At 43.0% G+C, this 14,273-nt stretch overlaps 1 long non-coding RNA gene across 12 annotated transcripts in view; it reads left to right on the top strand.

The window, feature by feature from the left end:
* The window catches only part of LOC119142916, a 42,226-nt gene that overhangs the window by 17,060 nt on the left and 10,893 nt on the right, over window positions 1-14,273 (top strand). For 6 of the 12 annotated variants that reach the window (XR_005102514.1, XR_005102500.1, XR_005102510.1 and 3 more), the window contains exons 5-11: window positions 565-676; window positions 2,100-3,546; window positions 5,405-5,586; window positions 8,553-8,682; window positions 9,887-9,949; window positions 10,568-10,662; window positions 11,920-12,097. This is a non-coding gene — a long non-coding RNA (uncharacterized LOC119142916). Of the gene's footprint in view, window positions 1-325; window positions 475-564; window positions 677-2,099; window positions 3,547-5,404; window positions 5,587-8,552; window positions 8,683-9,886; window positions 10,081-10,567; window positions 10,663-11,919; window positions 12,098-14,273 lie in introns of all 12 variants that reach the window. The other 6 variants (XR_005102504.1, XR_005102502.1, XR_005102512.1 and 3 more) reach the window with 6 other exon arrangements.

Consider the following 14,273-nt stretch of genomic DNA (forward strand, 5'->3'; position numbering starts at 1 on the left):
GTGAATTTGGCCTATGACCTGCTTTTTTCATGCTGCCTACCCCAATCTCTGGGTTTAAATAAAAAAAAGATATTTAAAGACTCAGCTTTCTCATCCCATTTCCATGCTCTCCCCCAAAATAACCAAGTTACGGTGCTTTCCTCAGGCAAAATGCATTAACGAGAATGTCATTACTCAATAAACCACAGGTGGGGTCAGGCAGGAAATACTTGTCCTCAAAGTCATCTAAAGAAGAGGGAAAGATGGAGAAAGTGTCTTGATTTAATCTACCAGACTGCATGCAGCTCACTCCGCTTCTGGCCCATGCTTTTCTGATCTGTGCCAGAGTCGCTGAAGTCCTGGCCCTGACGGGGCTGCAGTGCCAGGAAGGTCTGACTTGGATCTCACACGCTGGTGTAAGGCAGGAGAAACCCCAGGGACAGGACCTTGCCACTGCAAACCCGACTAAAAGCCATAATAGCTGCGATACCTCAGGTAGAAGACCTGGAGAGAGCAAGTGCTCTTATCTCAAACACTGAATTTACAGTAATTAACAATTGTAAATGCAATTGCACTATTTTACAGGCCGTCCTTCCTACGATTGCGGGGAACGGAAACTAATGGAAATACACTTGATAATACTTGTTGGCTGAAGAGCTTACATTAGCTGATCTAGTACCTCCAAATGCACACTTAGGTAATAATGTAGCAGATGAATCAGGGGGGAATGAGATGATTGGTTTTTTTTAGAAATAATAAACATGTTTCTCTCTCACTAGGCTCAGCTAGGGTATTACTGCTGCTCATATAGCCAAGTGTTTTGTTGGAGAGATGAAGTGCTGCGTATAAACTTGTTCATTACCAGAAACCTGACAAATGCCAAGCTAATATCATGTCAACAATAAGCCGTGGATAATGCATTTCCTCTCCTAATAGATTTTTCCTTACATATAATCATAAGTAATACTAAAAAATTACAATGGGAAAAAAGCAGCTGCTGGAAGATGTCTGTTCTCTGTGATACGCCGTTCTTCTGATTTGAAGTATCAGGGGCAGAGAGGATGAAAATAATTTGTTTGGGGATTATCTACATGCAGAAAGAAACTTGATAATCACTCGAGCGAGTAGCTGCTGCATTTGTTTGCTACCCTCTTGCCTAGTGATCATAGTTCGGTTCAGCGAAATTATTGTTTCCAGGGGCGGGGAGTGCAGGAGAGTTCATTAAAGTGCCTGGGCTCCCCTATCGCAGAGGCGTTAGCAGCCACTTAGCAGGACTTGCACACTCACAGGCATCTTACTGGGATCTACAATTTCACTGACCAATTAATGTTTGGTTTCTTTCCTTAGGGGAACACAAACACCTTAACGCAAACAGGAAGGTTTAATACACAGACTAGCTGAGTCCTCAGAAAAAGCTTAGTGCATCCTCAACACATCATAGCACTTAACGGCACGTGTATAATTATGTTTTATAAAGATTTTATAAGAATGGCCAGAATAATATTAATGATGTGTGAACATAGGTGGCAAGACTAGATTTATCTTTCAGGCAATTACATTTTACAAGCTGCAGTAGAGAACAGAGGTAATTAACAAGAATAATGAAAGCTCTACCTTGCCATAAATCACTGTTAAAAAAGAGTAAATAATAGAAGACAAAGGGATTATGAGTCAAGTTCAGTCATTATTCATCAATTTTAGAGCAGAAGGGTGGGTTTAATTAGTGAAATGGCATAGCACTTGTTTTCTGCTTTTCAAATAATCTTGATGCTATTCTATCAGGGGGAACAAACATCTGATTGAATGCAAATGACAGCCATTGCCTTTGCCACATTTCTAATCAGTGCAGGAAATTTCATTTTGCCCTCCTTTTAATGAAGCAAAGGGAGTGATAAGCAGGCATGCTGGACTGGGGAATTTTGCAGTCCTGATTGCCCATCAGGGTAACGCTCTCCCTTATTTGTGAAGGAAAAAAGCTCCCACTTCTCCAGCAGTTTCAGTTGTCTATGAATTGTTTAGTTTCAGTTTTTAATCTGCGATGCTTTGTGGATCAGAAAGCAAATCAGCCTCCACTGGGAAGACCCTTATCTATTAATTACTTTTTCCTCTTCTTATCCTAGGAGAAGATTTTTCTCATGCTGAGCCACGGAAAGTTGGTGCTGAATTGCAGTAACAGCAGATGTTACCAGGACAGTCTCAAAAGTCTGAGGAGAATGAGCTCTTTGTGACGGCTGGGGTTAACCCCAGCGTCTTCTCCACATGTTTTCCTTGCAGGCCTTGAGGCAGCAGCTCACCTTCAGCTGAGTTTACCCTTTCTTGTTCTGTTTAATCTTGCGAGACAAGTAGCTGTATCTCCACCCTGCAGAGCAGAAATGATTGACCTTTGCGATGTATGAGATCGTAGAGACGACACGTGGGTAAGGTAACGCCTCTAGTGTGTGCTCGGTGAGGGCTTGAGTTCGCTGCTGCCCTTTGTGTGAATCACCTAGTTCAGTCCTGACAGTAATGAACTGTCCAGGATCCTCAAAGGCTGCCAAAACCTTGGGCTGGCTCTGTGCTACATGGTCTTGGCTCTCAGAGCAATATCGTGGTAGTTTTTCTTCTTTCTTTACATATGGGATTCATCCTCAGCACCTGCCACAGGGAGGTGTAAGATTCTTCCTTTGCCTGTTGTTTGTAGCTTGTATTTGCACGTGATGCCCTTTGTGCAGGTCGGTGTTAATTTGCTGTTAGAAGCCTCTGTTGTGTGAAAACCTTGTTGCGCATCGGCTGCTGTGAGTGTTGGCTGCGAGCATGTGGGTACCATGCCAACAAGTGCCTGCCCAGAAAGCAGAGCCGGCACTGGGAGCAGGCTGGCCATTGAACACAGGCACAACAGTATAAAGGGAGGGGCTCAGCCCTCCCAGCCAGGGGCAGAACTTTCCCAAACTACGGCATACCACTGACTTCCAGCATCGTGCCTCCCCTGCTGAACAACGAAATTGTAAGAGCTGATGTCAAGTATCCCCCAGCAAATTCTCCTTTACCCCCAGTGTTACAGGAGAGAAAAGGCACTGTTTCCCTCTGAACCTTTGTGGTATATGTTGTGGTGAAAAAAAAACCACTGTGGCAGATGCTTGCTCAGCCTGGGGAGGATGGAGGTGGCTATGCCCATCCTGTCATTACCCAGGTCAAAACTTAACAGTGTGTATCTGGGGTCTAAGCCCCCCACTCCCAGAAATGTGAAGGTTGGCAGAAAGATCCCAGGGGAAGCCACGTGCCACAGTGTAAATATGGATTTTCCCATGGAAAAACAAAATATTTAGCAAAGTTTCTAAACATCTTAATATTTTAGCTGATAAAAAGACTGTTTCTTTGGGAGTTTTCTTGTGTTCTAATTGTTCTTCTCAGGGCTGCGTGAATGTGGGCTGAAAACATGACTGGCTGGAGAGAGGGCTTTTTCATCCTGATCAGCTTGGGCTGGGATTTTGACTGACTTTACAGACTAGGGGATAAGGCAGTTGCTACTTATAGACGCATCTGATCGTTCATTGCCAAGAGGGTGTGCTGCCATTCGGATAAGGAAGAGTAAGGCTGAGTTGTTTCTCCACTCACAGAACACAAATCCGTTTTTGCAAGCGGTTTGCCGGACCGATATAAATCAGGATAGCCTCTCTGCTAATCCCCAGTTGAGGGCCATCTCATTCACGTTTGGTATCTGTGCAGTCTAGTCTGAGGGGAGTGGGGATTTCTTTGCACTGCTGAGGGTTTGCTACAAGGCATCATGAGAGATGGCTGTTTTACTGTTGGGTAAAAAACCCTAAACATATGCAATATGTTTTCTAGAGCATTAAGGCATCCTTTGAGTGAAAAGTAATGAGAAATGGGCTATTAACTGCTACACATTATTGCATATGCAAAGTTTGTGAGCCAAGTTTAATTAATTTCAATAAAGACATATGCAATAAAAATGAACAATCAGCAGCAGTGTGAAGGATTCTGATCTGAGTCTGTGAAGACTTTCTTTGCTCCTATAGCATAGCGGGAAATAAGAAGACTGCGTAATGTCAACGCTGACACATATAGAAAGGAAAAGCTCTATGTTGCCCATATTGCAGGTGGATAAATTCAGTTCACCTGCATTTGTCCTTGATTACACACTGCTTTCTTCTCTGCCTGTACGCCTCGGCATAAATGTCCAGCCTCTGGAGTCACCCCCAGATACTGACAAAATGCTCTGTGTCACACAGTGCACCTAGTAAATATAAAATGTTGCGATGCAAGTCTAATGAATACTTATGTTAATTGTATAAAGAGCAGTTAGTGACTGGCCAGTATTGCAGTCCACTCCACCCTGCACACCGCAGGGTGAGTGATAAATAACACTGAGGAAAAAGGTGCTCATTCAGTGCTGCAGATTCCCTGTGCCCTCGCTTCATCTCTCATGGTGCTAGGGTAAGAGTAATGGCGTAGATCTGTTGTGAACAGGCTTGACATTTCCTTGCGCACTCAGTCCAGGAAAAATCTCTGTGGTTCAGAAGCCGCATCGGCAGATCAGAATCGCATTGCAGCCCTTCAGGTTGGAGGCCTCAAGAAACTGGACTTTCCAAACCTTTCTAGAACTAACTGAATCAGAAACTTAGCCTGAAAAAAAAATATTTTGTGATGGCTGAAAGAAAAACAAAACCAAACAAGAAAAGAGAAATTGTTCCCATCATTACCAAACGTTAAATCAAACTCTGCCTAACCGTAACACTTCATGGCCCAAAACCCAGATACAAGTTTTGCTCTTGGGCTTCCTCCACATCCTAAACTGGCATACGGTGCCATATTAAACAGGAAAATATAGAAGCTTAGCTGTGCTTCCTAGAGTCTTGTTTGGAACAGGGATTTTTGTGAGCTCAGTTTTTCTTGCAAAGGAATGAGTGCATCTCTGCTGGCACTGCAGGTAGCATCTGTCCTGCAACTTGCATAAACTGACAGAAACTTGGTGCAAGCCCTAACAGCTTCAGATGTGTGCTGCCAGCGTGATGATACCAAGTCATAGCTCAATAAACCAAACCAGCTTCTTTTGGTGTCCTGCCTGCCCTAGTGCATCACTAGAGCTGATCAAAAACTGGCCAAGAGAAACAGTTCCTCTGGCAAAATTCTGGCTCATTGAAAGCAAAGCACATTACAAAAATGCCTGTTTTGAAGAAGCAGGGTGATAACTTTCAATTCTGAGCTTCTTGGAGAGTAACACTACGATATTTTTTCTTTGGAAAAAAAAAACATTGTCTTTAATACTTGCACTTACACAATATGTGTAACTAAAGTGCACAGTGTACAAGAGTTGTCCAATTTCAATGACAGTTTTTTTCTTGATTGAAACCCAATGTTTCAGTTGTCTGAAAATAAGTCTGAAGTATTTTAACTTGTGGCAAATATATTTATTTTAAAATCCTAGAGCAGAAGAAGATGGAAAAGTGGCAGTTTCATGTAAAACAGAAAATGTGATTTCAGTTCAGCTTAACAGACAGCACTGCCCGTATATCTGTGGCTTCAGAAGGTATCTTCATTTGAAAAATACTCATGCAGAACCGATGTTGTTGCACTCCTGTCTCCGAAGATCTGAATCTCTGGATATAGGTGCATTGAATGCTTTGAATTTCAAACCTAATGGATAAAGACATAATAAGTTTTCTTGTCAATCCCTGGAGTTTTGGGATTGACAGTTTGTGGGGGGCACGTTCTTATTCCTTGTGTTCACCTCCCTGTCTTTGTCTGTATCTAGGCTTGGTGAGCAAAGCAGAGGTACCTTTTAAGGATGCTGTTAAAAATCAGAGGGGAAAAGAATCTTCAGAGGCTGGTTGTGGGTGTGTGGAGGGAGGGGGGATTTTTAATGGTTTTAATGGAGCTGGAAGCTGGGCTGTTTAAGACTGGTGCAAAGATCCTTTGTATTGACAATTCACTGTATGAGCCGTAAACTCTTCACTCGGTGCATATAAAAGATGAAAGGACCAATTACTTATTGAGGCATTAAACACCCAGGGGACAAAGATGTCTGTCTAGCAATAGTAAACATATTGACTGAAACCTATTTGAATTTCAAATTGCCAAATGTCCCAATTTTTGAAAAGCTTCCTATGATAACCAAGGTCTGGAAAGTCAATTGAAACTTAATTCTTCTGGATATCTCATGGGGGAAAAGTACATGAATCTGGACAGATTCAATTATTTAATTTTAATAAAAAAATAGATAGCTACTTTATAATTTCTTTATAGAGAGCTAGATGGGAATTCAGCTGCTTTTTCTAAGATGCTCTCCTAAGATAAATGACAATAGAGGTCTGCCAAACATGGGCTGCCAAGAGGTTTATGTCCAAGGATTTTCTGCTTCTTCTTGTCCCTAGATCATCTTTTTTCCTCCATCTGGGATCAGGTCTTTCTGACATGCCAGCCAAGCCTAGACTAGCATTTTCCTTTCCGTCCAAAGGTAGTGCAGATGGTATTTATAAAGCATTACACAGGGGATCTGTTACGGGGTGCTGTATGTCCACACGTTGCAGAAGGACATGTTTACTGTCTTGTCTGTTAGAAGGACTCTCATGGAGCAAAGCGGCCACAGGTCGTGCTGCTGCTGTCAGCGCTGGTAAGACACCCCGTGGCTGCTCTGAGGACAGAGTCCTCAGAGCAACTGGGGGGAAAAAAGCTGCTCCAGTCTGCCCAATATCCTTGCTCTGACCATCTTCTTAGGGTGCTTGAAATCCACAGCCCCCACCCCACATCAAATGCTCCCGGGTGAGCCAGGAACTTGCCATGCTCTCAGGACCCATGAGCTGTTTGCTGTGAGGTGGCTGGGCAGAGCTCCAGTTGAATGAAAAGTTATAACTGACTCTCCCTGACTTGTGCTACTCTCCCCATATTCATTAGTAGAAGAGTTCATTGTGACTAATGCCATTACTCTGAATACTAATGGAATTAATTATTTCCTCTGTATTGGACAGCATTGCCCAAAACGTTGACTTCACGTAAAAGCATGAAAGCGATTAGTGCAGTGTAATCATGGCCATTTGTTGTTGAATTTATTTTCCTTTTGTTTGTACTGTAATGTCATATACAGAGCAAAGGTAAGCAGCAGCAGGGTTGTTAACAAAACCTCAGAGGAGTTTGTCCTCCCCTTTATGTGCTCTGCACACGTAGAGGAGGCATCCATAATCACAACAGTTGGCTGCAAGTGTACTGCCGGGCAGAAGAGACACCTACTGCTGCACAGCTGTCCTTGACCTTGGCATAACAAGGCTTTTATCAGATACAGCCAACAAGAACACCACTCTGAGTAAAACCGGTATTTGTTGTTGCTTTTGTTCTAATAGATCCTTGTTAAAGGAGGATGACTTGCTGCATATCAGCTGCCTTCAGCTGATTGTGAGGGAGATTTCCTATCGCTGCCTTTGTCCCTTTGTCTCGGGTGGTTTCTGTTGGGATTCCTGTCATGCAGTAATTTTTCTGTATTCCATTTTCTCTCTGTCTTGGTGTACAGTCATAAATGAAGGCAGGCATTTATCACTACAGCAGCTTTAAATATCAAATGCTTGATGAATTTACTCTCAGCTGGCCGGAAGCAATACTGTGATTGCAGCATTTTATAATCATCAAGACTTGTTTCTCTAAGCTGAATTAATTTGCATGAGCAATGCGTTATTAGCAAAGTTGCTAGTAACTAGCTTGTACAAGCAAATTGGGGGAGCAGACTCTTGCTGTCTGTGCTTTCCTTGGGGAAACTCAACTTTGTGAGGTGCTTTAAATGGGTGGGTGAAGAATTGTGTCTGAGGGCAAAGGTTTGAAATGGGTGCAAGGAATCCATCCCCATGGCAGGGAGATCCTGCAGAGCCAGGCCCTGTCTCTGGTCATACAGGGCATTCCCATGTTTCTGTCAACTCTTATCTCCAGCTGTGGCCTTACAGTACAATAAATCCAGTGCTAGGGTTTGTAATGCGAAGTCAAAAATACAAGGAGAAATATTTTTCTTGTATAAACTCAACTCATCATTCAGGTGTGCTCAGGAATTCTTGATGAGTTAATTGTGTACCAGCAGGTTAAGTATTGCCTGCCTTTAAGCAGCCAGAATAAAGCCTACTGATGCTCTATATCGTGCATGCTGGCTAAAGCAATAGGAGTAAACTCCATGCTTGCTCTTCTCTAAACCTAGTATTTACATCTAGGTGGGCTGGTAGCATACGGACCTGGAAGGATGATTGGGCTACTGTTTGTTCTGACTCCCTTGGGTGACTTCTTTTTAAGATAGTCGAAGGCTTCTCGATCATGATTGGGGATGATCTTTTGTGTCTGCAGCAGGAGCTTCAAATACTCCTCTCCGTGAAGGTCCTTAAATGCTTCTGACAATTATTTTAAGTGGAAGGCAGTGTTTTGTTTACACTTCCCAACCTCAATGAGGTTTCTACATCTCATTGTGGTATTTATTGCTGTATTAATTGCACAAGTACAAAAGCTTGTGGTGGTGTTCAAAATGCTAATAACAGAGCCTAAGACTGTGCACCTCCCTCTCCTCCGGGCTGTGCCTTATTGATGTTTTCATTAAACTGTCCAAACAGCGAACCTGGATGCACGTATCAAAATGTTTCCTCTTCATCAGAGAAAAAGACAGATCCTAAAAGAAATTGGTGGTTGCAGGATGCCAGACAACTAGCTCCAAAGGATGAACAAAAGCTCTCTGAATATCATGTAAGAGCTGACAGTCGGGAGGGGTGGCAGAGAGAGAGGCTGTGCCTCCGCAGAGCTCGCAGGGAGGCAGGTGCTGGTAGGACATTAAGAGGCAATTGTTTGTCATTTTGAGAAATTTGTCTGAAAATCGGTCCTGATCTCGTAGGGCTGCTAGAGTCATTCATATGGCAATGGAGCATATTGCGTTTGGGGGAAAATGCACATGGAAAAATCTAGTTCTTTAGATGCTTGTGTGCAATTTTAAAGGACTACAACGCGCACAGAAGCTGATTTACCTATACTGATGTACATCCCGTTGCCAAGGGAGGGAGACACTGGACAATAGGAGCCACTACTAGAATTTCCAGGAAATTTTTCCTTAAGTGTGCTGAGAGGAAGGTACAGAGAAAAGCCTCTGGGCAGCTTTGAGAGCATCCTTGAAAGATAATTGGATGACCTGTTAATTTGAAGGCTCTTGTAGTCTTTCTAAAATAATTTACAAGTCCCATTATACCACATCCACTGCTGTGGGGATCTTAAATAATTCTGAAGATGCCGGGGAAGCTCTGAGAGGGAGAGGCGTCAGAGATCGGAAGCTTTTGTGGCAAGATAGAGAGATACAGCAAGGCACAAGCATGTGCATCCAAGACAGGTGAGACTTCCCACAGCCTGGAACAGCAATCCCTGAGTTGCTTTTGCTGCTATATGTGGTCCATGGCTTTCTCCTACCCACTGCTGCTGCCTCTTGAGGTGGGGGAGACATCACGAGACGTTGGTCAGACCCTGATGTAGTCACGGCTGATCAACCAGGACTTTCAGCCTGTACGTGGCTGCCAGTGGCAGAATTTTGTAGTTCCACATGGAGAGAGAGCTGGTAGCTTGAGGGCTGAACCAGGCAGGGTAGCTGGTAGAGAATGGAGATTTAAAGATGAAGTTAGAAGTAGAGTCATCAGCCTTGTTATCTCTAACAATGGGAAGAGCTCATGCCAATCATAGATCTGCTGCCAGGAGAGAGAACCCATTTTATTTCAGCAGAGGATCAGACCAGGAATTGAATGCCACTGAGAACAAAGCCAAGCCTTCCAGTGAGATGTAGAGAACTGGCCTCAGCTTCTAAAAGTCCGAGGTTGTTAAAGTCTCAAGTTGCAAACATAAAATGAAGCAATTTTAGGTCCATTTTAGTGGTTCCTCATATGCATGATTTTTATTTTTTATTTTTTTTTAGGTCTGTGCATTTTGACTTGTCTTGCGAAGGGAACTTGGCTGTGTTGGTGGAAAGATATGAAAGGTAGTGCCATTGGGCCCTGATTTCCTTCTGAAGTATTCTGAATAGAGAGACGATGTGGTGGAATGCAAGTGGTGTTGGAATTCACTTGGAACAGCCTGCATAACTCGCAGTGCTTCCATCCAAAACTGGCGGTATTGTCACAGCTTTATCACATACCTGTTTTCTCTTCTATATATACCTAGAAGGTATATATATACATTTGTCTATATATTTGCATACACGTTAATTTATCCTTTGTTAATGCTGCCTTTTAGAAAACAGCATAGTTCCTTTGTCTCCTAAACTGAGGGCTCCACCACCCTCTGGGGATATTGTATGTAAAAAGGTGCAATAACTCTTTGTTCATCATGCTTTTCTTCTCACCTTATGAATTTTGTCAGATATTAGTTCAGATGTGTGTCTTTTATTGAAGTCACAAATTACATTCGACCTTTGTTTGTCTGTTCATCAGATCCCCCTCTTATTTTGTTACTCCTTTGAGAAGAATACAGCATGAATTTGAATTTATGAACTAACAGTGTCTCCCACGCTGACTGAATGTTCTAGGTGTTCATGTATTTAAACATTTTCTGTGGTTTGATCTTGATCTAGTGATCAGAAATTGTTTCTTTTTTTCAGGCAGAATACCTGGAGGTGTTGCTTTTGCAGCTGGTCCGAGCTCTGTGTTACAAAGCCCCCTCGCTGCCTGCACAGAACTGCACCAGACCTGATGGGTGAGCACGAGTACTAACTTGCATTTTGTAGGGCTTTTAATCACTGACATTTCAAAGCTCCTTACAATGGAAGTATCATAACCTCCATATACCAAAGGAGAAATCGAGGCACAAAGCTATTCAGCAGATGTAAAAAGCATCCAGGTCTCCCAGGAATTCCCACCAGTGCTTTGCTAACTACCTTCACTGTGGACCTTAACCTGTGTCTTGCTGTTATTCCCCCTTTCTCTCTTCAGTCTAGGGAGGTACTGGGGACAAGGCAGCGATGTTGTATCTGCTTCATCAGTGTCATTAAAACATATAGCAGACATAACTTTGTAAAACAACAGTATTTTTTTTAATTCCTAATATGAGTTTACCTTAGAGCTCTGGAGAAATAATTGATTAAGTTTCAATTTATACTCAGAATAATAACTGACATGGTAGTAAATGTGTTCATTGATATCTAATTTGCTGTGGCTAATTTCCTCGATGCCAGCTAAATGCCTGGGCATTTCTTATTGCCTTAATGTATTATCTAAATCTTGTTGCGCATTTGTTCGGTGCTTGTGTAACGATGACTTAATTACATGGCAACGGAGTTTATACCCTGGTATGGCAGGATTGCTCCTCAGACAGTTTCCTCAGATAAACAGTAGATAATTGCCATGTTCCTGCTTTAATTAATGTAAATTACAGGATTATTTGAATAATCTTGAGTCCAGCTTTGGTAAGGCGCAAATCACTTCTCAAGTCCTGCTGAGCTCCCGCAGTGCCCGCTGAAGTCAGTGCTGTCCGTCAGCGCAGGCTTTCCTCCAGCTGTACGGCAGTTAGGACTTTTGCCTATGAAACCCTGTCCTGCGGTGTGATGGAGTGGCACGTACCTAACGCCACTTAAACTTGTGCTCATCATGGCAGGCATTGCCTATCACACGCCTCGGAGAAGGACGTGCAACATGTTCTTGCGCTGTGTGACCTACTTAAAGCAAGTGGGAGTCAATAGCTATTAACTTCTCTCTGTTCTGTCAGTCAATACTTTGTCCTTAAAGCAGTTGTTTTCCTCTCCCTGCCGCACAGTTCATGATCACAGGGAAAAAGGAACTTTCCTCACGTCCATCCCCCAGCGCTGTTTCCCATTAATAGAGTCAAGTGAGGGCTGATTTCCAAACCTTGAGCCAAGAGAGACTGGTGCCGGGGGGGGCACCGCAGCTCTCTCCGTGCTCTCGCCTGCTGGGTGAACAACTCTGACTTTCACGTGTTTATCTCCTCTTCTCCCAGGGCACTGGGCAGGGGGGTGCAGACAGCGTGTCAGGATTGAGCCTATAGGTGTGCCGTACAGCCTGCAAGCACCGAGAGGGACAGAAAGGGCCGCTGTGCAGCGCGATTCCTGAAACAACGGAGGGAACACACGTGTGGAACTGGAGATGCTAGGAAAAAAAAGGAGTGATCCTTCAAGGTACTTAAATAATGTTTCATGACTCAAGTGAAATGCTCTCGTTAGGCCCTCTGGAGGAGAATTTGACATTTTCTGTGCCACCTGCAAGATTAAAAGAAAATGCTGTTGGCTTCTGCATTGTCTCCTGAAAAGCACAGGGGCTGACAGAAATGTAATTAAATTACCTGCAGCATTCATCTGTTGTCATAGCAGCCCTTGCAATAAGTATAAGAATAATTTCATCTACAGCTTAGCTTGATGCAGCTTTGCCTAAACCAGCCAGAAAGCAATTTTCTATCCCGTATCTGGCAGAGAGAGAGTTCAAGGGTTCTCATTTCAGTTTCACCAACAGTGGTCTACAACAGGGTAAAACGGCAGATTATGCCTTTGCTGGGTTCCTCCAACATCAGACAGCACCCATTACCTGTGGGTGATCCCGTGTAATTCAGGAGGTCAGATCAGACGATTATATTTTCTTCTAGCCTTAAAAATCCCAGAATCGCTGCATCAACATATATGCAGATAATAAAAGCAGAGTGCAGCGTTTTTCCCATCTTGACCAAGTTCCCCAGAACGCTGTGGCTGTGCTGTAAGAGCATGCCTTATGTTTTGCTAGAGCTAGGCCTGGGTTTGGATGTGTGGAGCACAGTGTGGACACAGCAGTTCTGGCACTGATGGAGAGCACAACAGAGTGAGCGGAATTTGGTTTTGTTGTCTTTTTTTTTTTTTTTTTAACTTACCAAGTAGTATTTTTTCAAGCTGAAATGTTATTGATGGACCCAGGTGGCTCAAAGCATCTCGTGACTATCCTTTGGTAAATGTGGAATGAGCTCCCTGGCGCAGCTCAGTATCCCGTAGGTAACTGGTACCTCTCACTGTTATTTCCGGTCTGACACAGAAATGAGGTTGGTTGTGAAGGAGTAAAATAAAGGCAGAAGTTTAAAGATCTAACAGTAAATATGCTGAAGGTCATGGGACATAATAAACTCAACTCAACAATTTAATTCAACACAAAGAATGCATCTGTATGCACTGAATAGTAGGTAAGAATTTGACATGACGAGATGGGAAGGCTTTGTTATCCTCATGTCTTGCCGGGATTTGCTTCAATTATGCCAAAGAATGTTACTTCATTCTTGCCCTAATAACACTGTAGAGGAAATTAAATTACTCATATATAACAAAAGTGAACTGATTTTGACATCTCTTCTGGGCAAACCTCCTGCTGTATTAGCTCCTGAGCACATTCTCCCTCACTTAAGGTCTCATGCATATGTATGATTATCACTCATAGTAAATATAAGCACTTTGTGAGAACGCAAATTAACTGCAGGATGTAATGGAGGTCGCCAAGGGTATTTTTTATTGTTGACTGGCACATGAAATCTACAGTACGGGTGCAATAATGAATGAGGCATGTGAGAAATAATCCCATCAAAGGGTGCTCTGACATCAGGAACCACAACAGCAAACCTGATGTCACTGGAACCTTGAGCTGCTTTTATTGTGCATAAATTTTATTTAATTGTAAAAGGAGCTTTGGTTTAGCTTGAAAATGTTCTTTATAAACTCATCGATTGGTGAAAACTGTTAAAGGCTGTAGAGCTAAAAAAGAATTATTTTTATTTTTTAAGGCCAAGAGACCTTAGCCTTTCGTTTTAGCTAGATTAATAACGGTGGGTTGTCTCTGATGCGATGGCTCTTTCTTAACGTTTGATTGCTTTTTCATTACATTAGCTAGGTTTTGGAAAGTTTTTATAGTAAATTTAGCCTCCAGCAGTAAACCTCATAACCTTGAAACTAACGTTGAACCCCGCATGGCACAGACTGTTGCCTCAGTGATCTGCTCTTGCAGGCTTTCAGTAGGAGGAAGCTAACTCGCTCCAGACAACGCAGCATTTAAAACAATGGAGCTTTATTTTTAAAACCCATCACTTTTCCCAGCCCGTTCCCAATGCAGGTCTCAACCTTTGTTCTTTCCAGAAAACTGCCTCTTATTTGACCTTTAATTCGGCCACAGCCCAGCAGCTCGGTGAGAGCTGGTTTTGAGGTGGATGTTGCTGCAGTGTTTTCTTTCTTGAGCCTCAGGTTCTTCCTGTGAAGGGGGGATGGACTTTCAGGGGCGTTGCGATGCTTTTTGCTTTAATCTCGGTGAAAGAACCAAGAAAGGCTGTGAGGAGAGCAGGGGCTGGTAATT

The sequence above is a fragment of the Falco rusticolus genome, chromosome 1, assembly GCF_015220075.1.
Source record: "Falco rusticolus isolate bFalRus1 chromosome 1, bFalRus1.pri, whole genome shotgun sequence".
NCBI classification, from domain to species: domain Eukaryota; kingdom Metazoa; phylum Chordata; class Aves; order Falconiformes; family Falconidae; genus Falco; species Falco rusticolus.